Source organism: Marmota flaviventris, chromosome 10, assembly GCF_047511675.1.
Source record: "Marmota flaviventris isolate mMarFla1 chromosome 10, mMarFla1.hap1, whole genome shotgun sequence".
NCBI lineage: Eukaryota > Metazoa > Chordata > Mammalia > Rodentia > Sciuridae > Marmota > Marmota flaviventris.
The window spans coordinates 76,246,344-76,273,481 of NC_092507.1; the positions used below are offsets into that span (position 1 = coordinate 76,246,344).

Below are 27,138 nucleotides of genomic sequence, written 5' to 3' on the forward strand. Positions count from 1 at the left end.
GATTTCCATAATGAAATGGAGAATCAGAGCAATGAAGAGACTTGTTTTTTATAACTCTTGATGTTAGAAAGGGCAAGTCAGGGACCTGCATGCAGCTAACACTAGTTATTTTCTTACTTCCCTATGCAGCACCAACACTCTAGCTACTAAGCCTAGGAGTCATTTTTCTGTGGCTCAAGAATGTTCTCTATCCTAAGACTAACAGCTTACAAAGGCATTAATGGAAACTTTCCTTATTTTTACATTCTTTCTTTTGTCCACATTTGATGACTTTATGAAAAGTTTGGTTTATTTGGTTGCCGAAGCCCAGGAATATCTACAGAAGCAAGTATTTATTTGGACAATTTCTTTCTTCAATGATCATCACTTTTTGACCTCTTACTCTATGCTGGACACTGTTGTGTATGTTTTTTTTTTTTTTTTTTTTATTGTAGATGGACACGTTATCTTTATTTTTTAATGTGCTGAGAATCAAATCCAGTGCCCCACACATGGTAGGCAAGTACTCTTCCACTGAGCCACAACCCCAGCCCCCCACCACTGTTGTATTTTTAAGGCTTCATGTGTCTCCTCTAGCAGACTGGTCTAACTGTACCCATTTGTCAGGGGAGAAAACAGGCTGGCAAAACTAAAGCTACTTGTTCTAGGTTATACAGCTTGTAAAGGGAAACTGGATCCAGGGTGTGTTCTCCAGAGCACATGTAGTAATTGCTGCCCTTCACTGTGTTCTCCACTCCCCTTGCTGCCTGTGTGCTGGGAGAGCAGAGGCGTGGAATTGAAGATCTTATGTGACAAATGAGCCAGTGGTCATCTGGTCTAGTCTCTTGGCTTTTAGCACATCAGACATATTTTCCCTGTGATTTCACGGATGAAATATTTAAGACCTTTGATTCTATTTTTTGTTTTGCTTTTTCAAAATAAAAGTGGTCTTTTAGTTCTTTGTTATTAGAAAAGTCACAAATCCTCATTTAAAGAAAGTGTAAGAATATAGGAGATGAAAAAGATCATTTAAATAACTTCAGGAGCTCCATAGTCAGATGATGGAGTGGGTTCAGACGTCAGCTGTATCGTATCGCTTACTAGCTGCTTGACTCTGGGCAAGTTGCACAGCCTTTCCATGCTTCAGTTGCCTGTATGTAAAAGAAGAGTAATAATAGTGCCCGCCTTGTAGGGTTGTTATGAGGATTCGGTGGGTTATTTCTAAAGCATTTAGAACTTTGCATAGTAACTGCCACACAAGTATGGAATGAATGACATACGTCATCACTCATGTAAGTAGTCTTCCTGTCTGTGGCCCCTGAATGAAGAGGACAGACCCAGAAAGGAGATCATGGAAACAGGACAGGGGAGGGTTCCCAGGACCCTCTGCCCCTGTTTGCCTTGTTTATAACCCTAACAACCTGGAATATTACTAAAGTTCTCCTGTCTCATTTTCCTCATGCCAAAAATTATTGGGCTTCTCCTTTTTCTTCTTCTTGTTTTTAGGAAGCCCATGTAGACGAAGCCTGTTTATTTGAGATCTTACTGTTGCAGGCTAGGCCAGACATGAATTTCCTTTCATGTGATATTTTCTGTGGTCTGTGTTAGTTTAGTTCTTCCTTTGTTTTCTTGTGCTTTAGTGTGAAGAAGATGCCCTGTTTATAAAGAAAACCCTGGTGTCTTTCATGTATAATGCATTCTTAAACTAATTCCAGTTGCTCTGACCCTTTGAGATTTTAAAATTGCTTTGTTCCGGTTTTTTAAGCATTTTTGAAATATTAAAAATGATCCTGAGGGGGAGGGGTCATGGGAAAATTTTCCCAGAGTTGCTTTTTTTTTTAGGAAATTATGAATTTGCATGGAGAGGTTTTATGCTGGGTTAAATTTCACCAGGTGCACCGGTCACTTGAACTTGAGTGGGTTCTTTTGATATTTAAATCCCTGTTCCTATGGTTGGGAAGAAGTGCAGAGGTTGAGTCTCTTAAATTTAAATGCCTGTTACGCCTTGAGCTCTTGCCATTGTCCCATCAAAGAAAGGTCTTAAGTAGTGCCTGGGTTTGCAGTGAAGCCCCATGTCAGTAGTGAGGATCAAAAGATTTGTCTGTTCTGTTTTTTGTCTTTGAACCAAGACTTTCCAGAGAGAACACAGACTTGTTTTGAATATTGCCGCCTCTGGGTGTGAGTGATTATGCAAGTCTGTAGTGTTTTTTTTTTTTTTTTTTTTTTAAAAAAAAAAAACTTCATAATGGATGCAGAGATATGAACTAGCAAGGAAAACAAAAGTATTTCTTTCAAACAACTTGTACAAAGCTGTCTTTGAATGTAGGTGGTCCTCAATATCCAAGGATTTGTAATACTTCCATCTTGTGGAAAGATACCACTGTCCACAGGTTAACTACTTGAGCATTTTCCGTAACTCCCACCTGTACTGAATTGCCAAGTCTTCTAAATTTTTGTCTTAAACTTAATTTCTTCACTTTATCTGATAATCCCTTGAATGTTCCCAATATGCTTCCTCCAGTTGTGACCCTGGAATCTGGCCTGGACTACTGGCAACTGTCTGCCGCTGCCTTTCTTGCCTCTGAGCTCTGGTGCCCTCTATACATTGAAGCCTCAGGTTGGTATGGAGCAAAAAATGCAAGAGGTCATGAACTGTGTAAAGCCCTTAGTGACAACTCCTTATCCTCAAGATTCCTTTATAAAGCATTAAAAACCAGACTCCTTAAGAAAATCTCAGAACCCTCCTAGAGGAAGTCCCTGCCTCCATCTCCAGTCTAGAGCTGTTGCCTCCCCCCTCCCCCACTGTTCACTTACAGCCACACAGAACCTCTTTCTGTGCCTCTGATCTGCTTTGTGACCACAAGCCTTTGCACAGGGTGTGTCTCGAGCTTAGCACTCTCTCTTCCCTTCTGCTGCTTTGTCTGGCCAACTCCTACTCTTTTGTCTTAATTTAAATGTCATATCCTTCAAGTTTTCTTTGACCCCCAAGCTGGATCAGGTCTGTCTGTTGTTCCCATGAACAACAGGACACATGTTATATTTATTTGCCTTTTCTAATAGATTTAAGTCCCACAAGAGCTTTAATATGTCTGTCTCATTCCCCACTCACCCTGGCACACGGTAGGATCTCAAATGTTTTTTGAACAAATGAACATGATCCAAAACACTTCCATATTATTACTTGTAGTAGTAATTATCAAACAGCCTGTGAATGAATTTCTTGCCATTAAAGGAGTTTACAGGAAATTTGTTGATATACATTAGCTTTGCTTAGTTGTACCTAATATGTACAGACATGAAATAGATAACATGTATACTTACAGCAGTTATTAAATCATTTGAAACATCACAAGTAAGTACAAACAATACTTTAAAATTCACATGAATATTTATATGATGAGTGCTGTTTTGCCAAAGCCAAATCACCTATGGTAATTTTTTTGACAAAAATGTAAAGATGTTGCTTTGCCTGTGTAAAGCCATAGATTCAATCTCCAGCACAGTAAAAATTTTAAAAAATAATAAAGTTATTAATTGGGGTCCAAGTATAGATTGAGTTCATGATAATTAATGGTACATTACATTAATTATCAATAAAGTGGTTAAATATATATAAAAAGTTTAAGTGTCTTACAGGGTCCATAGAATAAAGCCCCAAAGTTAAGTTTAACTTCGATAATAATAATGCACAGAATACTTGCTTGCATAAATATGTTATTTAGAAGCACATTATGGATTGGAAGGCCCTGCATTCTAACTCAGGACTTTCAGACCCTATCAGACCACAGCTCTGCGCCAAAGAGCAGTCCTTGAGTTAGAGATTTTAATGATTTTAATGACTGATAATTTTCTTGTTAGAGAATTTAACCATTTTGTTCATTCAAAGGTTAACATTTCGGAGTTACTAAAATCAACATAAAATATATATATATCTAATTCAGCTGTCACCACAATCAGGGACAAATATAATCTTTGTTCATTTTAGTTCACTGTGCAGTTTTACGTGTCAGACTGTTGAAAGAAGTCAATAGAAACAACTCATTCACACTACTTTGAAAATAACTTGAACACAACACTTTCTTATCATTGGCCCTCTTTGTAATTTTGAAGTGTTAACATGCAGTACCTTTATGCATAGAACATGCCTTCATGTCATTTGATCTTTGCTTGGTAGTACTGTGCAGACCGTGTGTCCCACCTGCCCCTCTCCTTTTCCCATTACTCTGTAGCAGTTAGTGTAGTACGGTGCTCCACCTCTGTCATTTTATGCCGGCATGAAATCAAAGTTTTGCTTGAAGAAAGTGTCTTAATTTACTTCATTGTCACCATGTGTGCGCTTACCAGTGTGCCTTGAGTAGCATTGCAGGTGAGGGACTTGGTGCTACTGCAGTCATAAATCCAACCTGGGCACAATATTGATAACAATGGGTTGTTAACACTCCAGTTTGTATTTATATCAGTTTCTTTTTGATTAACATTGAAATAAAAAGACAAAATGGAAAGATTACTCTGGAGAAGTCACAGGTTCCTGAATGTGTCTGTGTCCTCTTGAGAGATCCTTGTTCCCGTATTTGAAAACACTTGCATCTAGTGCTCAGAGCAGATGGTGCACACACATACAGCCAGAGCATTGCATTTCTGGAAGTGTTCTAATTACTGGTTCATTCCTTTCTTTACGCTTTAGCCTCTTATGTTATTTCTGCGTCTTACAAAACCCTTTCTTAGTCAGAGGGGTGGTGAAACTGTTGTCTAGTCTTACTAAGCCAGACAGGCCCTCTACTGGAGTCTCTCTCTGGTCATTTCTGGTTACTTTGGTCCGCCTGCAGCCCTGCCCTTCAGGAGCATAGAATACTTGTTGAGAGGGGTGTGGTCTGCGCCCACAGAGCAGCCAGGGGAGTTAAGGGAGGTAGTGAGGATTTTAAGTATGTCAGATTCTTTCACATTAAAGGGAGACATTGATGCTAATGTAAACTCCAAACGTGAAGGCATTTTGTTAAGCCAAGATTAACTTTGGGGCTTTAGTCTACGGACCCAACAAGGCACTTAACTTTATTTGTATATATTTTAAACCACTTTATTGATAATTAATGTACTATACAATTGGCCCATTTAAAGCATGCAATTCAGTGGTATTTAGTGCATTCACAGAGTTGTGCAGCCATCACCACAGTCAAATTTTATCACTCAAAAAGAAACTTTGTACCCACTGGAAATCATTCCTTTTTTTTTTTTTTTTTTTAAAGGTAGTTGTAGATGGACACAATGCCTTTATTTTATTTATTTATTTTTAAGTGGTACTGAGGATTGCACCCAGTGCCTCACATGTGCTAGGCAAGCACTTTACCACTGAGCCACAGTCCTTGCTCCTCCCTATTCTTAATTTTTTTTTTTTTTAGGGGGGTGGGTACTGGGGATTGAACTCAGGGACACTTGACCACTGAGCCCCATCCCCTGCCTTATTTTGTATTTTATTTAGAGACAGGGTCTCACTGAGTTGCTTAGGGCCTAACTGTTGCTGAATCTGATTTTGAACTCGCCATGCTCCTGCCTCAGTCTCCCAAACTGCTGGGATTATGGTCATGCACCTCCATGCCTGGTGGTCCTGTTATTCTTTATCCCACTAATCCCTAGCAACCACTAATCTTTGTAGATTTGCCTATTCTGTATATTTAGCATAAAATGGAATCATACAATTTATGTGCCTGACTTCTTTCATTGAGCATGTTTTTAAGGTTCAATCATGTTGTAGTTCCTGTCAGTATTTTATTTCTTTTTGTTGCCAAATAATATTCCATTTTATAAATGTGCCATACTTTTTAAAGTGTACCATTCAATATTGTTACTTGTATTCAAATTTCAGTATTGTTACTTGTATTCAAATTGTTGTGAAACAGATATTCAGAACTTTTTCATTTCATAAAACTAGAACGAAATGTATCTTGTTTTATTTACCTATTTTTACTGGTTAATGGACATTTGTGTGATTTTCTATATTTTGACATTTGTGAATAATGCTGCTAATTAATATTTGCATACAAGGTTTTGGGTGGAGAGATGTTTTCATTTTTCTTGGGTGTATGCTTAGTGGAATTGATAGAGCATATGGTAATTCTTTTATTTAACATTTTTGAGGAACTGCCAAACTATTTTCCAAAATGATTGTGCCATTTTACATTCCCACTGGCAACGTATGAAGATTTCAGTTTTATCACATCTGCCTAACATTTGTTATTATCATTTTGATGGTAGCCATTTTAGTGACTGTGAAGAGGTATTTTGTTGTAATTTTTAATTTGCATTTCTCCAATGTCTGAGGATGCAGAGCATCTTTTCATGTGAAGACTAAAAATTTAACTGGGATTTATTTTCTTTTCTTGAAATTTTCTTTTTTCTCAGGGTTATAACTTAAGAAAATACATCCTGTGGGATTTTTTCCCCCCTGTACTGGGAATCTCATGCATGGCAGGCAAGCTCTATACTGCTAAACTGTATCCGTCTCCCGCTTTTTTTAGAGACAAGGTCTTGCTGAGTTGCTCAGGCTGGGCTGGAATTTGAGATCCTCCTGCCTCAGCCTCTCACCTCTCTAGCAGCTGTGACACAGGCATGCATCACAGTGCTTGGCTTCCTTTGGGAATTCTTGAGGATGTAAATTTTGACACAGATAACAAGGAATGGAAGAGGGAAGAACAAGGGATGGAAGAGAGAAGGACTAAGCATTGGCAGATCAGAATTTAAGTAGAAGCAGTTTAACAATCTTTCATTTTTAGGAAACTACTAAAGAGCTTGTTTGTGTTACACAAAGAAAGGAAGAAAAGATGGATGATAGGCCAAAATGTAAGAGATTCCCTTTCAGGATTCTCAGTTACCAGCATAGCCAAGCCAAAGAGTGACCTTAAATGGTGGGAAAATTGAAGCCAGGCACTGTGGCATATATCTGTAATCCCAGCAACTCCAGAGGGTTAGTCAGGAAGCTATCAAGTTCAAGATCAGCCTCAGCAACTTAGTGAGACCCTGTCTCAAAATAAAATAAAAGGGCTAGGGATGTAGCTCAGTAGTAGCACACTCACCTGTCATGTTCAAGGCCCTGGTTTCAATCCCTGTTACTATCAGGAAAAAAAAAAAAATTAAAGAAGCCATCTTTATAGTCCCACTATGTCATTTGGTGTTACGGGCAAAAAGTATTCATTTTGATTATAAAAATATAACTTTGAATGTAGCCAGCACACTAAGAGTTTAGAGTCATGAAATGTAAGATTGAAGCTAATGATTCCATCAGGGAACTTTACATTGAGATTGAATAAAAAGGGTTTGCCAAATAAAGCATCCCTGCATTCAAGTCTTTATAAACTGCTGGGAACATCATCTGATTTTTCAGGTTTTTTCAAGACTCTCTGCCTGCTCTGCCTACTCTGCTTGTCTCTGCTGTGACTGACTACCACACCACATATGCATGAAAGGCATTTGTGAATTTGATGATACCAAGGATTTATGTAACTATATCTCACCTTATTCCCCTTTAAAAAAGACAGATCAGTTCTTATAGTAACAAAGAACTAATTGTTAAATTCAGTTATATAATAGGTATTATTATAAACAATGTTTTGGGGGGAAGGGGGTACTGGGGATTGAATCCAGGGATAATTTACCACTGAGCTACATCTTTTTTTTTTTGAGGGTTGTACCAGGGATTGAACTCAGGGGCACTTGATTACTGAGCATACACTTGGAAAGCTGGACTTGCTCCTAGATGAAGCAGAGGATTTTCCCCCTGAGGAGAGTCAAGATTTGCTTCTTTTGTGCCTGTGGCATTGAGGAGAACGGGGATGGAAGTGGGTAGAGATGGGTGACAGGGAGTTCAGTTTGAGTGGGTGTCTAGATGTGGGCAGTGGGGAAGAGAGGACAGCAGGAAAGATTTCTGTGGGAAACGATTAGGTCTTAGGTAACCTGCTTGTGAGTTAGAGGACTTGAAAGTAGCCTCAAAAATTCTAGCTTGGAGAAATGGAAGAACTACCCTCCTTGATGTGGAGATGGGTTGAGGTGTGTAAAAGCCAGTGGTAGACTTAGGTTCCAGGCTATCTGGGAAACATGTGGCTCTCTTGATCTTGAATGTTTTTGTCAACTTAATTAGAAGGTAAACAAAGTTAAATTGCATCTGCCTGCCTTTTAGTTTTTCTAGAAAAATGCTGAACACTGAAGTGTCTACTGGCCTCAGGTAAAATTTTTTTTTTTTTAAAGCAAAAGAAGGGTTTAATTAAACTAAGAGTATTTTTACCATAGTTTTTCTTTGGGGAAATATTTCTCTGAAGTAGGTGCAGTTAGAAGGGAAGCTCAAAGCATTTTATCTTTGAAGAGGCTAGGGTCGTTTTATACCCCTCGCCCTCTTCCCAAGGGAATTCACCCTGGTCATACTGATGCTTGCATGGCCATCCAGTCCAGCCTTGTCTTAAGATTCTTCAAGGCCAAACTTCAGTGTAAGGAAAACAGACTCTGTAGGAACCAGTGACAGCCTGAAACTAGGAATCCCTCCCATAAATGTTTGTGAACATTTGTTCAGTTTGGGAATTTTCTGAGTGAAATAATAGTATTCTGGGAAGATTTTTATTCTTGGAAGATTTAAATTTGGTAATTTCTATAGGCTACTCCGTACCTTCAACCTGGACATACAATTCAACTTTAAATAATTCTACAGCAGAGTCTATTTCTGGGATGAGGTGCTTAATTAATAATATAGCATTGGAGTGATAGATGATGAAATTACTTCCTGTGTCATTTCATTCATGCCTCAAGGTTGCAGTTATGTAAGTTGTTTTCAGTAAAATGCTAGTGAAGAAATGTTCGGTTGCTGTTGCTAGAAGGTACAGACCTCAAGCATTTAGTGTGATGGCTATCTGGATTTTTCTCGCAGCTGTTTTATGTTTATAGAGTCAAATTATCTTACGTCTATCTGGGGTTAAATGTGACCGTCTCAAGGGTAATACGGTGCAACAGTTTGTTTTTTTGGGCTTTGTTAAATAAAGTGAGTAGATGATTACCTGAGGTTGAGTTGGTATTTGGAGGCTCATTAATGATTAATTGAAAACACACAGAGATTCTTTTCTTGTAAGGACCCTGTGGGTAGTGGTCTTTGAGGTTCCAGTATTCAGGAGAGACCCACTTATCGGTTGTAAAAATATATATTTACTCAAACTTAAATATATTTGAGCAGAATACAAAATCTATCATTCTTAGAGTATTTGTATTTACATTAACTTACACAGGGAATAATTACTCTTAAGGTCTCTGATGACTATTAATAGAGTTCCTTTTTTTTCTCATTCTTATTGTTTCTGCTACCTATAGGAATATTTACAAGGTACCTAACTATTATCTCAAGGGCTGATGTTTCATACTAATGAAATTTTATTAAAAAACTTCTCAGTGATTTATAAAAATTAGAAAATGTTGGTAACCCATAATGAGTGCTTTGTTACGTATGGTTTAGTACAGGTGATAGATTTATTTCAATACCTTCAGTATCTCTCTTCTGTAGTAAAAATTTGATGAAATTGTTATGAAGTAGGGTTGGGGGTGTACCCAGGTAGTTGAGCATGCTCTTGGCCCTGGGTTTTATCCCTAGCACTGGGTGGGGGGCAGGGAGTATATTTTTTCGTTACCATCACTTTTTGCTTGTTTGCTTTCAAATGCTACCTCATGTTTCTGTTTTGCTTTTGAGCACTTACAGCTTTTGCCTTCATTTGGCACCAGGGGTCAAGGTATTTCTATTGACCTAGTATTACTCAGTTCCTTGTATGACTCTTTCTCAGTGCTGGGTTCTCTCTTAGAGAATTTGAAATTTATATTTCATAAATTGGGATGTCATTTTCCTGAGTGTATCTATCTCTAACTTGTTACAAGTTTTGGGTGGTTTCTCAGTAAACGTGCACTGAATTGAACTGCCCTGGGTGCATAATGAACAGTCTTATCTGGAAGTGTAACATAGGGAGTGTTCTGCTGTCTGTTTTCATAGATGTTACTCATCCATTTCAGGCCATACCACTCATGCCAAGATATAGGACCTAAAACTGCCCTGTAGGTGAGGAGTAGAGGTAGTTTGGTGAGCTGGTGATGACCTGTTCCTTACAAGAGTCTTTTTGTGGTCATGAATAGGACTTTGCTCTTTTGTTTGTTAGAGAGAACACAGGACATGAACAACCCAGTTGTACTCTGAACAACACATTCATGGTCTGTTCTACTTTCTCCAACTTTGGTTTCATCATTCTGTATCTCCCGGAAAATTCCCTTAAGGATTAAGGAATTTGTTAGAAATATATCTTAATTGATGTCAAGTATCTGTATTTAGATATTTAACTTTCCTCCGAGTTCTGTCTGCTTACCAAATGCAATTTCATTTCCCTGAAGTGAAATTTATAAAACATAACAAAACATAATCTCTTGCACAATTTAAAATTTATCTCTCCCCAACTTTGACCCTCCCCTTTTAGGCAGATGTACACAACCAAAAGCCTGCACCATTGTGTCTCTTACATGGCACCATAGACAATAGGTGCTTAGTGATGTGTTCAAAGCTTGTGTGAATTAATACTTTTAAGAAGTTTAACTTTTAGGGACTGGGGTATAGCTTGGTGGATAGAGTGCTTGCCTTGCATGCACAATGCCCTGGGTTCGATCCCCAGCACCAAAAAAAAAAAAGTTTAAGTTTTAATGTTTTTGCTTAATTTCCAAATTTGGGAGCAGAGTAGAATTTAATTGGAGTAGAATATTAGATTTTTAGGTGGGAATAATTTGTCACCCAAGATGAATAATACAGATTGATTAAAGACTTGTTTTAGACTAGAAGCTTTAAAAGGTTTACTTTTTCTGTCCAGACTGAACAGTTGTCTTGTTCTCACCAAAGGCAATTTTGTTGAAATGTTCTTAGAAACAGTGTGTACAGGCTTCTGCAGATGAACAGGAAAGAGATCATAGAGATCCAAGGAACATGGAGATACTAATTCAACCTGTCCTCTTTGAAAAAATATGTGACTCCTCCCCTCTAAATCAGCAACCCCCAAAGCTGTCAGTACAAATGCTGTGCTACTGCCTTCTGTGTTTCTTAATAGGTAATTGCATGTATATCCTTCACAGGTTCTTCCTGTTTGTTTGTTTGTTTGTTTATTTGTTTTGTGGTGCTGGGGATTGAATCCACGGCTTTGTGCATGGGAGGCAAGCACTCTACCAGCTGAGCCATAATCCCAGCCCCTCTTCCTATATTTTTATTTTATTTTATTTTTTGTAGTTGTAGATGGACAGAATGCCTTTGTTTGTTTATTTTTATGTGGTGCTGAGGATCGAACCTCGTGCCTCATGCATGCTAGGCAAGTGCTCTGCCACTGAGCTACAGCCCCAGCCCTCTCTTCCTGTATTTTTAGTGACCTAATACTTTGAACATTTTGATAAGTCTCGCTCTAACAGAAACACTAAGCTGCCAAATATGAAAGCCAGCTGGAGGTGGTGAGGGTCTAGCTGGGTTTTGAAGCTCATGGCTTTCTCTCAGTGGCTCCTTCTTTGCCATAGCACCACATTTATGACCACAGTGGACTGACAGGATTGGTACGTTACAAGTAAGCTCTGGAAACAGAAGAAGGATGCTACTGCCAGAAAAAATAGGACCTTTCTGTAAATGCAAAGCTAACAGATGAAGAAATAAAATACAAAGTACATCTTTGCCATCAAGTAGGATTGAATGATCCTATAATTTAAACCATGGAATCAAATTTGTAGAATGAGTCTCACTATCCTAAAATTTATTATCCTCTTAAGTTTGTTAATAAAGCCCAAGTGTTTTTCTTATATTTCTGAAATGAATTTTGAAGGATAGGATATCAACCATACCATAGCAAATGTAGAGTACCTTTCAGTGCTAAATGACCTAATCGGTGATTAATCTTTTCTATGGGGAATGTGTGTGTGTTTTTTTTTCCATCAGCTGTCTGAAATATTTGGGAAATTATATCTTGTGGGAGTTGCCATTCATCAGGAAATGCTTGTTCATAGATGTAAGCCAGACCACATGTAGCAGTAAGTGTTATTTATCACTATGGAAACCAAAAATCACAAATGGGATAGTCGTATTGAGTGTTCTGCTTCTTATGGGAATAAGTCATGTCCAGATTCAGTTCAGTTCACTCAGACATTTATGGGGAACTTATGATGCATAAGTCAGTGGGTACTTCATTTAGTGACTAAATTTCTTCTATATGAAACCCAAAAGAGTATTAAAGGGAAAAACTAGGAGGAAAAAGTGCTAGTTTACATGGGTTATCCAGCTCCTAAATGGGGATTTTCCTATTGGGAGACAGAAGTCTAGGGTCTAACTCTGGTGCTATCAGAAACTAGCCATGTGGTTTGGACACATCTTTTAACTTCCCTGTACCTTAGTTTTTTCATCTCTAACAAGATGGGTGTGAACTCTATGACCCCAAAGTATTGAATCTGTTTTTTTATATTGAAGAAAAATAGTAACTTTTTGTGTGTTTTGAGAGAGGTTCAGTACTTGGATGTTTCTCCTTATATCAAAAGAAATGAGGATTGCTGCTCATTAATTCAGTGACTTTACCCCCTTAATAAAAACAGGAACCTGTGCTCAGTTAGAATTTGTGTCACACATTGCCTTTTGTCTGTGGATCCTGCCCTCCTCTCCACTCCATATACATTGACAAAGGATGCCAGAATTTGAATTGAAGCTGGTTAATTTGACTTGTAGCAAAGAGGTGGCATTTAAAAAGTATAATTGCTATTCGTAGATAAAAGTAAAGATGGTGTCTTCAGTAGTGGTCCAAAGATGTTAAGAGGCTAATAGAAAAGCTGTCTGATTGACTAGTGAGGGTGCTAATCATATATCCGTTGAGTTTTTAGTTCTGAGACGTGGCCATGATTGTCATTTTAGTAGTTCCTACAATGGGAATATCTTATTATTGGAATCACTCTGCTGTACCTAGTCAGCAGAGTTGCTGGGAGGAGACAGGTGCATGGTTTCCTGCTTTGTGGTTGAACAGGTTGTATTTGGATAAGGCAACCTCTCTTGCCTGTTTTCTCATTATTATAAATGGAGGAAATATCTGTCCCATCCTTGCCCCTCAGGAACACTATGAGGATAAATAAAATATATAAATGAAGCTATAAACTAAGACAGGTCAAGCAACCAGTTAGAATCTTTTGGGACTTGATTCAAAATACAAATTCCCCTTTTCAGACTCAGATATTACTCTTGGATCTTTCTAATATGGGGAAAGTTTACCAAGTTATAAGTTTTAAAATATAATGTGATTAAAAAGTCAGAACCCGGTATGGTGGTGCACTCCTATAATCCCAGTGGCTCAGGAGGCTGAGGCAGGAGGATCATGATTTCAATGGTAGCCTCAGCAACTTAATGAGGCCCTAAGCAACTTAGAGAGACCTTGTCTCTAAATAAAATAGTAAAAAGGGCTGGGAGTGTGGCTCAGTGGTTGAGTGCCCCTGGGTTCAATCTGTGGTCACACCACACACACACACACACACACACACACACACGCATATACACGCACACATACAAAGTTGACAACCTAGCCTTTGTAAAATATCATTGTAGGGATCCATTAAATGTTCTTCATTCATTCACTGATTCATTTCATGAGCAGTCTCTGACCATTTAGAAGAAATGTTTTAGAAGCTAGAGATACTGTCATTGGTATAACATTTTGTGGATGAGCCTAAAAAGCATAAATTTCTTGTATATTTATCAGATGTCCAGCAATAAATGTCCACAAGAAAAAGAAATCAGGATAAGGAGACGAGGAAGTGGAGAAGGGGGTGTTAGGTGGCCAAAGAAGGTTTTTCACGTAGAACCATATTTTAACTTCCATCTTCCTAGAGGTTCTCTTTATTTCTACTATCTTCTCTTCATTCTGTGTGCACATAGCAGGTGCTTATTAAATGTTAAATATAATTTTTATTTACTTAACAAATACAAAGAAATTTTCTAAGCCAAGCAGTGTTTTTGGTGCTTTGAAAATATTAATTCACTTGATTTTTCAGAAGTACCCTTTGGGTACTGTTTCATTTTATGAGGAAACTGAGGCACTAAAGTTGTTCTTATCCAAAATGTCACAGAAACGGGTTACAGCAAATAATGACTGTGTCCAGAAAAAAATAATGGGAAGAAACAAAGACTCTTGAAGATTCTTTTGCCACCTCCTGGGTTGCAGGAGGGTGGGACTCCACATGCTAGGGGAAGAGCAAGTCAGCTCTGTTTACAAAGCTCACTTTTTCCCCTGCCTGCCAGGCTGGACAGATGTCACTTGCTCTTCCCCAGGCCTCCTTCCCCTGCTTTCCTGATGAACCCATTTGAAGCATCAGTTGCATCCTCTTTCCTGGGGCTGCTGAGGTAAAATGATGGCTTTTTCTCTCTGGTTAGGGGATCACAGCTACTGTGGGGATTTATCACCTGCTTTTCTATCCTTCTGTCATCTACTACGTAAAAAGGAAGCAGTGTTTTTCATACTATGGTCTACAGACCACCAGGATTAAAACCACCAGGTGGCTCATTTACCATGCAGATTCCTGAGCTGTACCTCAGACCCACTGTATCAGTCCTTGCCGATTGGGCCCCCCAATCTGTATTTTATGCTTCTTAAAAACTACTGGACTAGAGGATATATACTTACCCTTGGGAGAGGAAGGAGATGAAATGAGGAAAGAGTTACATGAAAGAAGTTAATCTCCATGAGTTCAGGGTGATTCTATAGTCCTGTGCAATTCTTTCCTGTGCTAGCTAGGGAAGAGAGGTTGTAGGGGAATGGAAGATCAAATACTAAGGGAAAAATCCAAGTAGAAACTCCAGTGTTACGTAGAATAGGAGTCGGTGAGCTGTGGCCCATGAGACTTGGGGAACATGACTCTTGTTTATGTACTGTCTGTGAAGGCTTTACATGACAGCATTTGCCTAATTGCTACAAAGACCCTATTGCCTGCAAAACCTGAAATATCTACTATTTTACTGTCACAGAAAAAGTTTGCCAGGTAACTAAGCTATCTAATAGATCTTCCAAGACAAAACTATATCTATCTGCTCTTTCCAATATGGTCACCACCAGCATTTGAAATTTGAGTATTGAGTACTTGAAGTGTGAGTAATATGACTTATAGAAAATTTCTATTACTTGGTTTTAATTAATTTTATTTTTTAAACATAAATAGTCACATTTGGCTAGTTAATATATTGAATAACACAGGTATGGATAGAAGGTTTCAGATTAGGTTTGACTGTAAGGTGTTAAGTATTGACAAGGGTCTACTTCAGACTTCTGGGAAGACAAAGATTAGGGAAAGAAATATCTAGAAAGGATGCATTCTAGAGGAAATTTAAAATAATTTCTCTCTCTCTCTCCCTCTCTCCTTCTCTCTCTCTCTTCCTCTTTCCCTCTCCCATCCCTCTCCCCTGTGGTTATTAAGAGTTATTTGTGCTAAGATCCAGCCTTAGCACTTACCAGATTTTTAACATTAGTCAAATTAGCTTTCTCTGCATCAGTTTCCTCATTTATAAAACAAACATGGTACCTATCTGATAAGATTGCTGTGAGGTTTATGTGTTTAAGTGCTTAAAAAAGGGCCTTGCATATAATAAAAACTGCATAAATGCATGCTGCTCTTATTATTCCAGAAGCACTTTGAGGCATAGTCAAGAAGAATAATCCTCATATATTTACCCCAGTCCTTTTCTTCTTGTGTTAAGGAAAGAGGATTCTAAATTCCAGGGTTATGGGTACAATAACTGGGCTAATGTACTCTGTTCCCAGTTTGGAGATCAGCTGTGCCTAGTATTCTTTTCTGTAGCTTCATAACATTTAAGCTAGTTAGGTCCAGCATGTGACACAGACAGTGCGGTATTGTCTGGGTTCCTGGTGGTTACCCTGTACATTGATAGGCAACTAGATTATTCTGCAGAAACTCTTCAAAAAATAAACTAGGCATTTTTAATTGGAAGCAGAACATTTCTTAGTGTGAGCACTTGTTCTTAAGCTGAAAAAAATGCTAGTAATAGTTGAAAGGAAGCATGTTTCTATTTTATCTTGAAATATGTCACAGTCTCCTAACATGAGTAAGCTTGATGTCTTCCCTTTTATAGAAATATAAGCAGGGCCGGCAGGAACATACTGGGAGTTGGGTGGTACAATTGTTTGTATAAATGATAACGTAGATACAAATGGAAAAGTGAAAAAATATCTTTGGAATCATACTATGAGTTATTTAATTGAATGATCATTTGTTAACGTTCTCATCTTCAGTATTATCTACTAATAATCCAATGCTGGGTAATTACAATAGATAAACAAGAATCATTTAAAGACATCACAGAAATCAATGAATGTAGGCCCTTGAAAGTCTGCTTTGAGGTTTTCTGAGACATTAGTAATGTAACATTACTTTTTAGTTCTTAGGTCTGTTTTCCAAAGCTGGAATAAATGTCCAGCAGTCTGTGTCCAACAGTCGCTCTCCAAGGCTGCCTTTTTGATCTGTAAGACCTTGTTGCAACACTCCTTGATAAGCAAATAATACTGAGAAGAAAGCTTTGCTTCTTTGGCAAGGGCTTTTTTTTTTTTTTTTTTTTTTTAATGCAAACAGCCCCATTTTTTAAGACATGGTATTCTATTTGTTTTCTATTTTCCAATTCTAGAATGTATCTGGGATGCATGGAACGTGCTGAGAGTTTTCATGGGCTTATTTTGCATTGAGTAGGAAAAATGAGGAAATGGTCAACTGTTAATATCTTATGGCTTAAAACCCTGAAGAGCCTGAAACTTGGGTCATATTAAGGAAGAAGGATATGGAAGTATGGAAATCTCTGATGTGATGTAGCCCCTGAGGGATTTGGTTGTCAGTAAGCACAGCTGTTTGGCTGCAGGCTCTGTTTTTCCTTGCACATCCCTGTACCTCCCCACTTGGTATTCCTTGGCTACCTCTGCCTGCTAGATATTATCAATTGCTTTTCTAGCACACTTATCTACAGCTATTGGCACTCATTTGCATCACTTCAGCTCAAAGAGAGTTAGCAATAAAAACCATTTCTCCTGCTCCAGATTCATTATTTTTTTTTCCTTATGTTTGAACTGTAGAGAAGAGGTATAGCTTACAGTTTAGAAGACTGTGCTTCCAATTATTAATTTTTTTGGAGAAGGGGTAAACCTTATTAATATAAATTGCAAAGCTAGAATTAATCAGAAGAAGTTTACAAGAAACCTGACTTGAGCTGAATATAAAGAAACATTTGTTAAGAATTAGGGCTATGGAAAGACCTTAGACACATCAAACACTCGGTTAGGAAGCTGAATGTATAGAAAGCTGTCAGGATGGTCTCGTGCACTTCAATGTTGTACACTTTGAAGGTCTAATAATAGTAACCATTTTCCCATTAAATATGTGATATTATTTTATTTGTAATTTTGTGTACAAATAACTATTTCTTTTTTACTAAATTATAGGTAAATGGGACTAACTCTAGTATCGATCATTGTTTTAATATGTTATATAATCATTAGATTCATTTTTTAAAGTATTTTTTTAGTTGTAGTTGGACAGAATATTTTTTATTTTATTTATTTATTTTTTATGTGGTGCTGAGGATCGAACCCAACACTTCACACAGGCTAGGCAAGCGTTCTACCGCTAAGCCACAACCCCAGCCCCATTAAATTCATTTTTTAATTAATTAATGACTTACTGATTACAGTATACTTGAAATATTCAGCAGTAGTTATTTATTTGGGACTTCTGTACTCCATCACTCTGCTGGCATGATGGGGGATAAAATATAAAGGAAATACTGCTTTTGCATTTTAATTGGAGAAATAGACACATGCACATGAGCTAGAATATAAATAGCACCATGAAAACATTAAATTAAAAAAACAATAAGGTAGAAATGATTTAATGTAATTTTTTTTTTCTGGAGAAATCTAGAGGTGGTATGGACTGAAACTTTAAAAGACAAGGTTGGAAGGGGAAAGAATAAAAACAATTTAAATTTATTTGGTATTTACTATGTATGAAACATTTTTCTATGTGTTTTGCATGTCCCTAAGAGATTTGGTACTGTTATCCTCCTTTTATAGATGAGGAAGTTGGTTAGGGATAAGGAGGGAATGTGGTTAGAATGTATAAGGAAAGGAATACCAAGTAGTCTGGTGTGGCTGACTGTCGTATCTGTGGGGACAGTGAGTTAGAAAAGAGATGAGAAGGGTAGAGGTCAGATTATCTAATCTAAATGAATACATTGACTTCTCAGTGTTATTTCTGAGACCATAAGAGGCAGAGTTTAAAGCAAAATACTTTGTAGAGAAGGGGTACTTCCTTCTTCCTTCTTGCCTCACTTGCTAGGTACCCTCATATTTATATTATATTTCCTTTCTACATCATTTCAACCTTTTGAGTTCACTACCATATATCTTCATGCATGGACTATTACAGTAGTCTCTGAACTGATCTGTGCACTGCTGTACTGAATGTAGAATGTCAGGTTAATTTTTTCAAGTATACATATCATGTTATTGCCCTGCTGAAGATCTTCAGTGGTACTCTATTTCCCATAGAATGAAGAGCAGGTTCTTAGCTATTTGCTTTATCTCTTCCAGTGTTAACCTTACCTTCCCATTTCCAGCTCCATTTTTCTCCCTAATCTAAGTTTAAGTATTTTTCCTCCCTCTCTTGCTCTGCTCCTCTAGGATATTTTTCATCCAGTCATCTGTTCAGCCAACACTTAAACACACCGCAGGATCACATACTCACCTTATTCACTGAGTGTTATAGGTGTGCTTATTATATTCCTTCTAGACCATAAGGTCTTTTTTTTAAAAAAAAAAAAAAATTTATCTACTTGTTTTTAGTTATAGGTAGACATGATACTTTTATTTTATTTAATTTTTTTTATGTGGTGCTGAGGATGGAACCTAGCACTTCACACATGCCAGACAAGCACTCTACCTCTGAGCCACAACCCCAGCCCTAGACCATAAGTTATTAGAGGACTAGAACTATGAATTCATACCTTTCAATGTAGCACTAGAAACCTTACATTTGTGACATCTAAATGGATGTTGAACCCATGGTAGAAATCTTGCTAGTTTTATACAATTATTCCAACTTGTATAAAATTCTGGATGTACTGTGGAATTTGCATAAGACAGTGAAACACTTAACTGTCTTTGCATTAATGAAATGAGTATTGTTCTCTGATAATGAAAGTATCATGGACTATCAAGAAAATAGCTGCTCTTTGAATTCTTCACACAAAATAGTATAGATAGGTATTTTTATATGTAATTCAGTCAGTTGTAAAGATATCTGTTGCCTTCTCTCTATATATTTAAGTCATGACTTTTAAAAACAAATCTAAATTGCTTGGAAATTAAAACACAGCTACCAAGTACAGAATATTGTCTCAAACTATTAAAAGAGGAAGTTGAGAGTGACCGGGGACTGACCCAAATCTCAAGATGCAGTAGTGTGCAAAATAGAGTATGCAGTTAAGCCTTTTTGGTATGTGAACACGTGTAAAAATTGTCTCTATATTTTTAATTTAAAAATTTAGTTACATATCTAAAGCATAAATGCAGTATGATAAATTTTGGAAAGTTAACGAAAAAACACCCTTACATAATCACTATTAGTATGTAATCTCTGTTTCCAAAAAAAAATATGGTTAAAGCTGTAGAATACAAAGCATTTAAGTCACTACATTTTCATATCAATATATAACATGCACAGTTACAGGTTTGTATAATATTCCATTTAGTGGGCCCGTTTTCCTGTACTTGGAAAATTCAGGTTGTTAGCAGTATTTTACTGTTTGCACAATGTTCTCTAACTTGTAAGACAGATGATTATGTGCCTGGTGCTCTTCCTGAACTTTAATGTATTTCCAAAATGACTGTTCTTCTCCTAAGGTCATAACAGAACCATTTGATGGAATAATTTTTTCAAAATATGAAACTTGTTTCTCTTTCAACTTATTCCCTCCCTGGACAATCAGTGAAGAAAGATGGCATCACTTTGTAGCTTGAATGCTTAAAAAAAAAAATTATGCCTTTGTTCACCAAGTGATTTGAGCATTGGAGTGATTGTGAAATAATCTTGAAAACATCATTGACAAGCAGCTGATCAAACAGTTTTATGTCCAGTACAAATTTTTTTGTAATTTGGTAAGTGGCAATTTTACGTGTGACCCATCGCATCAGGGTGTGTGAAGGACTGTGTTTAGTTCTCGTTAACCTTGTTGGAGTGGCACACCTGAAATGCTTCCTAGAGCTTTCACAGCTGCAGGCATGTGTCCTACAGAAAGGCCCATTCCCTTCATGGCCAGGATTAAGAGGCCCCAATATTCCCCTCAAGGGCACATCCAATGACCTAAAAACCTTCTGTGAGGTCCCACCTCTTAATGTTTCCACCCCCTCTCATTAGTGCCAAGTTAGGGACTCAGCATTTAATACATGAGACCCTCGGACCTGTTCTAGATCCAACTAATAACAGTAAGGTGAAGAAGAGAAGAGTCAACGTGAGCTGCAGAGGGGTTGGGGACTTGTAATGCTAGACTAGGAGGAGAGGATATAAGGGGGCTGAAGAATAGTGCAAATATATGGGATGAGTGGAATTTAGTTCCAGTGAGAGTAACAGATCATGAGAGTCAATACCGGAGCAAGTGCTTTGAACAACTGAAGTGTGTCTGAGATGTTTAAAAGGTAAGTAGCCCTTAGTAATTAATTTATTATGAGGAAGAGCAAAGTCAGGGATGATGCTCAGACTCTACCTTAAATTGACTAGGTCACTGTGGTTTTTATTGTTTGCTTGTTTTTTAAAAAAAAAAAAAATTTATTTTTAGTTGTAGATGGTCACAATGCCTTTATTTTATTTATTTATTTTTATGTGGTGCTGAGGATCCAACCTAGTATCTAAAATGTGGCCAGGCAAGTGCACCATCACAGAGCCACAACCCAGCCCCATCACTGTGGTTTTTATACTCAGATCTTCACAGGGCCCTACTAGTCAGAACACCAGAGAATAAGGAGTAGGTGAGGTGTGGTGAACTGGCAGGTACGTGATCCTTCTGAAAAGAGCAGCTCAGCAATAATTGTCATTGTCATGGGGCATGTGGATTCCAGGCTGCAAGGTCTTTTCTTTCTTTTCTTTTCTTTTCTTTTTTTTTTTTTGTAGTTATAGATAGACACAATACCTTTATTTTATGTGTGTGGGTTCTTTTTATATGGTGCTGAGGATCGAATGCAGGGCCTCACACTTGACTTGCTAGGCAAACTCTCTACCACTAAGCCACAACCCCAGCCCAAGATCTTTCAGTATTTAAAAATAGTCAGGATTTTAATATGCAATCTTCACATTTATAATTAGTTTTTTAAAAAGGTAAACACAATGGCAATTTGTGTTTAAGCTTCCGGCTACAACTTTTTTCCCTTGAGGTTATTCCTTTCTGTCAGGGAAATGAGCTTTATATTTGGGGAACTTCACCCTACTTCACCTTCAGGAAAGAATTTGAAGCCTCATGATAGAGGCAAAGCAGGTACTGAGTTGTGTTGGCCAAGCTACAGACACTGAGTGGTTCTAGGAAGGAACACATGGGAAGTTATAAGTGCTGCCAGCATGTGCCATCCCAGGACCACTGGCCTTGTTCTCAGGCATGGATTCATTGTGGTTTCCATTCCATTGACCTTGAATGATTTCACTAAACTTTATTTTTAGCATCTGCTTTTTCATTTCCAAATTGATAGCTGGGCCAAATGGTCATGGGCCTGGTAACCCTTGGCCCAGAGCAGTAAGGCCATGCTGAGTGCTCCTGGCATGAATGAGGAGAGGGAGTTGGTGGTGCTAACTTCAAGCCTTTCAATGAGCTGTTCATGAATCTTCACCTGGACATAGCTCCTCCCTGTCCCTGGCCTTGGTGATGGTTCAGTGTGTTGGGAGGGGTTGCAAATTAAAGGCCCTGGTTCTTTCCACAGACCTTTTTTTTTTTTTTTTTTTTTGACATGTATTAGGACTAGAAACTAGATACTCTGACCATTGATTGAGAGAAAAATCCCTCTAGAATAGTGACTGTGGCTGTTTGCCATGCTAGATAGGTCCCTACTATTTGCCAATTCTGCTGGGCCCACGGACACAAAAGTGCACAAAGCTCTATTTGTCATAGTGGTTTGTTTCTTCCTTCCTTCCTTCCATTCATTCATTCATCTGATTTACTGTATGACTATTTTGTGCCATGCACTGGACCGACTGAAATTTTAAGTGTTGAGTCCACTCAAGTATAAGCAGGTAAATTACAATATCTTTATGTTTCTTCTGTAACTGAGATATCCTAAAAGTTCTGTGCATCCACAGATGGCAAGTGCTATGGGAGATATTAAACAAAAAGGCCCAGTCTCTGCCCTCAGGAAGTTACAGTTTATGTGGGAGAAAGGAACACATATGCTCAAGTACCTCCAGAAGTTCAGACTGCCATGTAAATTCTTCATTATTTGGTCATTTATATTTCAGACTCCAAATGTCTTTGTATCTTCAGCAGAGTACTGGTGCCCAAATGCTTAATAAATGTTTATTGAATTAATGGACAAATAACTGTTTATTGCAAGACAGAAATTGACATGCTACTATAATAGTGATTCTTAGGCAGGCATAGTGGTACATGCCTGTAATCCCAGTGACTTGGGAACTGAGGCAGAAGGATTGTGGGTTCAAAGCCAGCCTCAGCAATTTAGTGAGGTCCTAAGCAACTCAGTGAGACCCTGTCTCTGATAAAATATAAAAAAGAACTGGGGATACGCTCGGTGGTTAAGCGCCACTGGGTTCAATCCCTGGTACCACACACACACACACACACACAAATATATATATTGTGTTTATAGTGTTTTTATAGTGTTTCTTACAAGAAGGGTGACATTTGAGCCATGCCTGGAAAAATAGGGGGAAGTCCACATAAGAAAGGAGGAGAATGCCGTGTATCAGAAGTGGCACAAGTCAGCCACTCATAAAACCCAGGAAGCTGCACAGAACTCTGCGCAGGGCAAATGGAGAAATGGGGAAAATGAGGAGAAGGGATGGGGTCAGGTAATGGGTAAGACTTTGCCAGCCAAGTAAGTTTTTATTTTCAAAGTAGTGGAGTTTTTAAAGGGCTATTTGCAGCAGCGGGGGTGGGGGTGGAGGGGTACTTGCAGAAGCTGCTGTGGATGGAATGTGGTGGGCAGATCTGAGAGGTTGTAGAATCAAAATGGGGTTTCACTTTTTAGAATGGGAGAGTCTAAAGCAGGAGTGGAGGCTCAGGGAAGAGACCAACGGACTTCTGTGATGGTGCAAGATTACTCGGAGTTGGTTAAAAAAGAGGTGTGGGACACTCGCAGCAAAGTCCCCACTGAAGAGAGATGCCCTGAAGGAGCTGACCCATGCATGCCCTTGACTCTGGGCCTTTGAGGCCACTGTGAAAATGCCTCATCATGGTGTTTCTCCTGGGGGAAAAATAGGACAGGAAACCTAGAAGAAGCTAGTGGCAGACCCCTTATGTGCTCCACAGCATCTAACACTTAGTACAAGTGGTGTAGCTGGAATATTGATAGTTGGGCAGAACTGTTCATCTCTTGGGACCTTAATTACCTCATTAGTAAAATAATCCTTCAGATCCTGTTCGGCACTAGCAGTCTGTGAATGTCATTGGAGACACAGGGACTTTGGAAAAGCTGGGTGCTTCCTGAAAGCCCAGACAACCACCAGCTGCCAGCATCCGGCTCAGGGAGGGCATAGGGTCCCTGCAGAGGGTGGGCCTGCCATCCATTTCTTGCTTACTTATTACTGCTACTACTTTGTAGGTAAGGTTTGTAGAAAAACAAGTCAGCTAGTTGAGAGTTTCATGTTAACCTTTTTTTCTTCTTTCTCACTGTTGAGGAAAGTAGGGCATGGTGTTTGAATAGCATCTGTTGTGCTACAGCCTGTACCTAAAATTGCAGATGGGCCTTTCTGCAAGAATCCCAAAGCGTGAACACAGATTCTTCATTTGGTCTATACATCTTGGTGTAAAGGAAAATGATCTCACAGTAAACCTTAATAAGTTCATCTTTAGGGTGGGCTGTAGACGAGGTAGACTGTTCGATGGGCCCCTTTCTATTTCCTGACATTAGTCACTGAAGGAAAACGCCCACCCAATAATAAAAATAATACCTAACATCTGTTCAGCACTTCAGAGCTCCTAAATGCCATATATATTCACGTCCAAGTATCAGAAATCGTGTATGTGATGTTAATACTCTAATGAAAGCAGGATCGGGTCTCAGGCACCTGGGGAGTGTACTTAATTTGGGGGTGGCTTTGGAGTGGAGAGCAGTCTGCTGTGTTTCTTCTGCAGGCCTTGATGCTGGGGAAGCAAGGGGAGAGCAAGAGTCACAGAGGGGTCTACAAAATGAGCTCACAGCCCACCGTTTTCAGCAGGGTGACCTTCTGCTTAATATCTCCGAGTCCCAGGTTCCTTCTTATAAACTATAGTGATAAGTACCCTCAGAACTGACATGCCAATGAAAAGAAGTTAGGTTTATGAAACTTCTCAAACAGGGCCTACCCCACAGAAGTGCTCAGTAACTGATAAGAACTTACTTACTTGGATCCTGGCTTACTTACTGTCAAATCTTGGCATCCATGGCCTGTTTCCACCCAGCCTATCAGAGTTCCCACCCACATTGCTCCATTTAAAACATTACATTTATTTTCTCTGCCTCAGTCCCACCAATACCAGCTGGACCTCCTCTCTAGCTAATTATGGCAATACCTCCCAGACAATCCCTAGTGTCTCTCATTCTCCCATTTCTGCCCACCCCCATCCCATTTCATATGGCATGGTGTGACTTTGCTTTCTAAAGCTCTTCAATACTATTTTGAGTCGCCACTGTCTCTGTTGCTTACACCTTTTGGATTTGGTGTCTTCTGAGATCTGGCTAAAACTTTCCTTTTGACTTTATTTCTTAGGACTAATCAACACCAGTTCTTTCTTCAGTCACACCATGCATCTTTTGTGTGTTTTATTTTTAAAATTAATTAATTTATTTTAATTAGGGATATATGACAGTAGAATGCATTTTGATTCATTGTACACAATTGAAGCACAACTTTTCATTTCTCTGGTTGTACACGATGTAGTATTGCACCATATGTATAGTCATACATGTACCTAGGGTAATGATGTCCATCTACACCATGCATTTTAACCTCAAACATAGAATGAGCTCAGTGGTTTGATTTTGGTTTTGGTGGTAATAGGAATTGAACCCTCACTTCATGTATGCTCGGCAAGAACTCTACCACTAAGCTATATCCCCAGCCCTTAAAGTAAGTTTAATTTATTTTTTTCATTCATTCCTTTCTTGCTTCCTTTCTTCCTTTCCATTCTAGGAATTGAAACCAGGGCCTCATGCATGCTAGGCAAGCAGTTTACCAGTGAGTTACATCCCCAGCCTGCTCGTACTGTTAGTCCTGTGTAAAATACTGTGTATAGTATTGATTACAATTAAAAATATACATGTGTGTATGTCTGTGTTTAGTCACGAAAGAAGCATGAGGGCCCCAAAACATATCTTCTTTTTAAGTAATGGTGGAGAAACTCGTATCTTGACACCCCTCTGACTTCCTCTTTTTTTTTTGGTAGTTGTGCTGGTGGGATGGAACCTAGGATCTTAAGCACGCTAGGCAAATGCTTTACCACTGAGCTGCCGCCCCAGCCCTGCTTTATATTTTATTTCTACCTTGATGATTAATTTCCTGACACTGTTGGGATATATTAATTTCATAATGACTTAGTACATCCTAGTAAGGTTAGTGCCAGAGTGGAGTTAGTGCAGGGAGGAAGATGTTATTGTGTTGGGATGTTTGGGAAGAACAAGAAGCAATAAGTTTCCCATTTGTGTGTACTAAGAAATGTTTTTCTAGACCCATTAGAGAATCCTTATTTTGCTATTGCTGGTATTTAATGTCTTCTCTCAACTCTGTTTACTTAGATGAAATAAGCACCTTGTGCTGAGGCCCTAGTGAGGACCTGGCATGCAGAGCCCTATGTCAGAAAGTGACCCACTGCCTATTTTCTCCCAGGAATCTCCTTCCACAGACCACTGGCTGTGGAGGAAGAATAGGCAAAAAGTCATTTTAAATTCGCTCCCCAGGTTTCCTTTACATCAGTTTTCTGAAGGTGTAGCCAGATGTTTCTTGATCATATATACAAATGCTATTTAGCTTGATCTTCAAAATGTAAAGTTATTCTGGTTTGTTGAGTGTTGTAGTCAGCTATTTCACTGCTCTGACTGAAAGACCTAACAAGAACAATTTTAGAGTAGGAAAAGTTTATTTGGGGGTTCACAGTTTCAGGGGTCTCAGTCCATAGACAGCCAGCTCCATTCCTCAGGGCTTGAGGTGAGGCTGAATATCATGGCAGAGGAGTGTGGCTGAAGAAAGCTGCAGGAAACATGACACCCAAGAAGCAAAGAGAGCTCTGCTGAAGGAGGACAAGATATGAACCCAAAGGCTAGCCCCCAAGGATAGCCACACCCTACCTGCCTACAGTTACCAACAAGTTTACCCTATCAGGGGATTAACACACTGATTAGGTTAAACCTCTCATAACCCAATCATTTCACCTCAAATCCTTCTTTCATTGTCTCACACATGAGCTTTTCTGGGACACCTAATAACTCAACCATAATGTTGAGGTGCTTACCTCACTGACCTACATTTTTCCTTATATTCTTTCATCTCATTAAAGATAGGTTAAAGAGATGGAGCAAGGGAAGGAGTAGTAATGAGAGAATTTGTTCCCTCTCACATGTCATCCGTGTGAATTCCATTAATCTCTTAAATTCTCTTTCATTTTCCAGAGTACGGTGTCTCATCCATGGCAGTTCATAGATTTCCCTTCATGCCAGTTCAATGGAGATGGGAGGGAATACCTTAGACCTGGGGCATAGCCCTTCTTCAAAGGCATTGTCAGGGGCAAGAATTTGTAACTGCCTCAAAAATGGAAGTCACACTTGGAATTTTCTCTTTCTTCGAAATGTCTTAGAAGTCTAAATCATGGAAAGATTGGGTAGCTTTTGTAATCTAACTCACTCAGAAAAACGTCTC

The 27,138-nt window shown here is 38.6% G+C and overlaps 1 protein-coding gene across 2 annotated transcripts in view; it reads left to right on the forward strand.

Annotated features, from left to right (window-relative positions):
* Positions 1–27,138, forward strand: part of Lrrc8d (leucine rich repeat containing 8 VRAC subunit D) — a 111,817-nt gene that overhangs the window by 40,410 nt on the left and 44,269 nt on the right. Inside the window, exon 3 of one of the 2 annotated variants that reach the window (XM_027935069.3) lies at positions 2,501–2,596. The exons of the other annotated variant lie outside the window; for it this stretch is intronic. The gene's annotated coding sequence lies outside the window, so the exon portion shown is untranslated. The remainder of the gene's footprint in view (positions 1–2,500; positions 2,597–27,138) is intronic. 2 annotated transcript variants of the gene reach the window in all.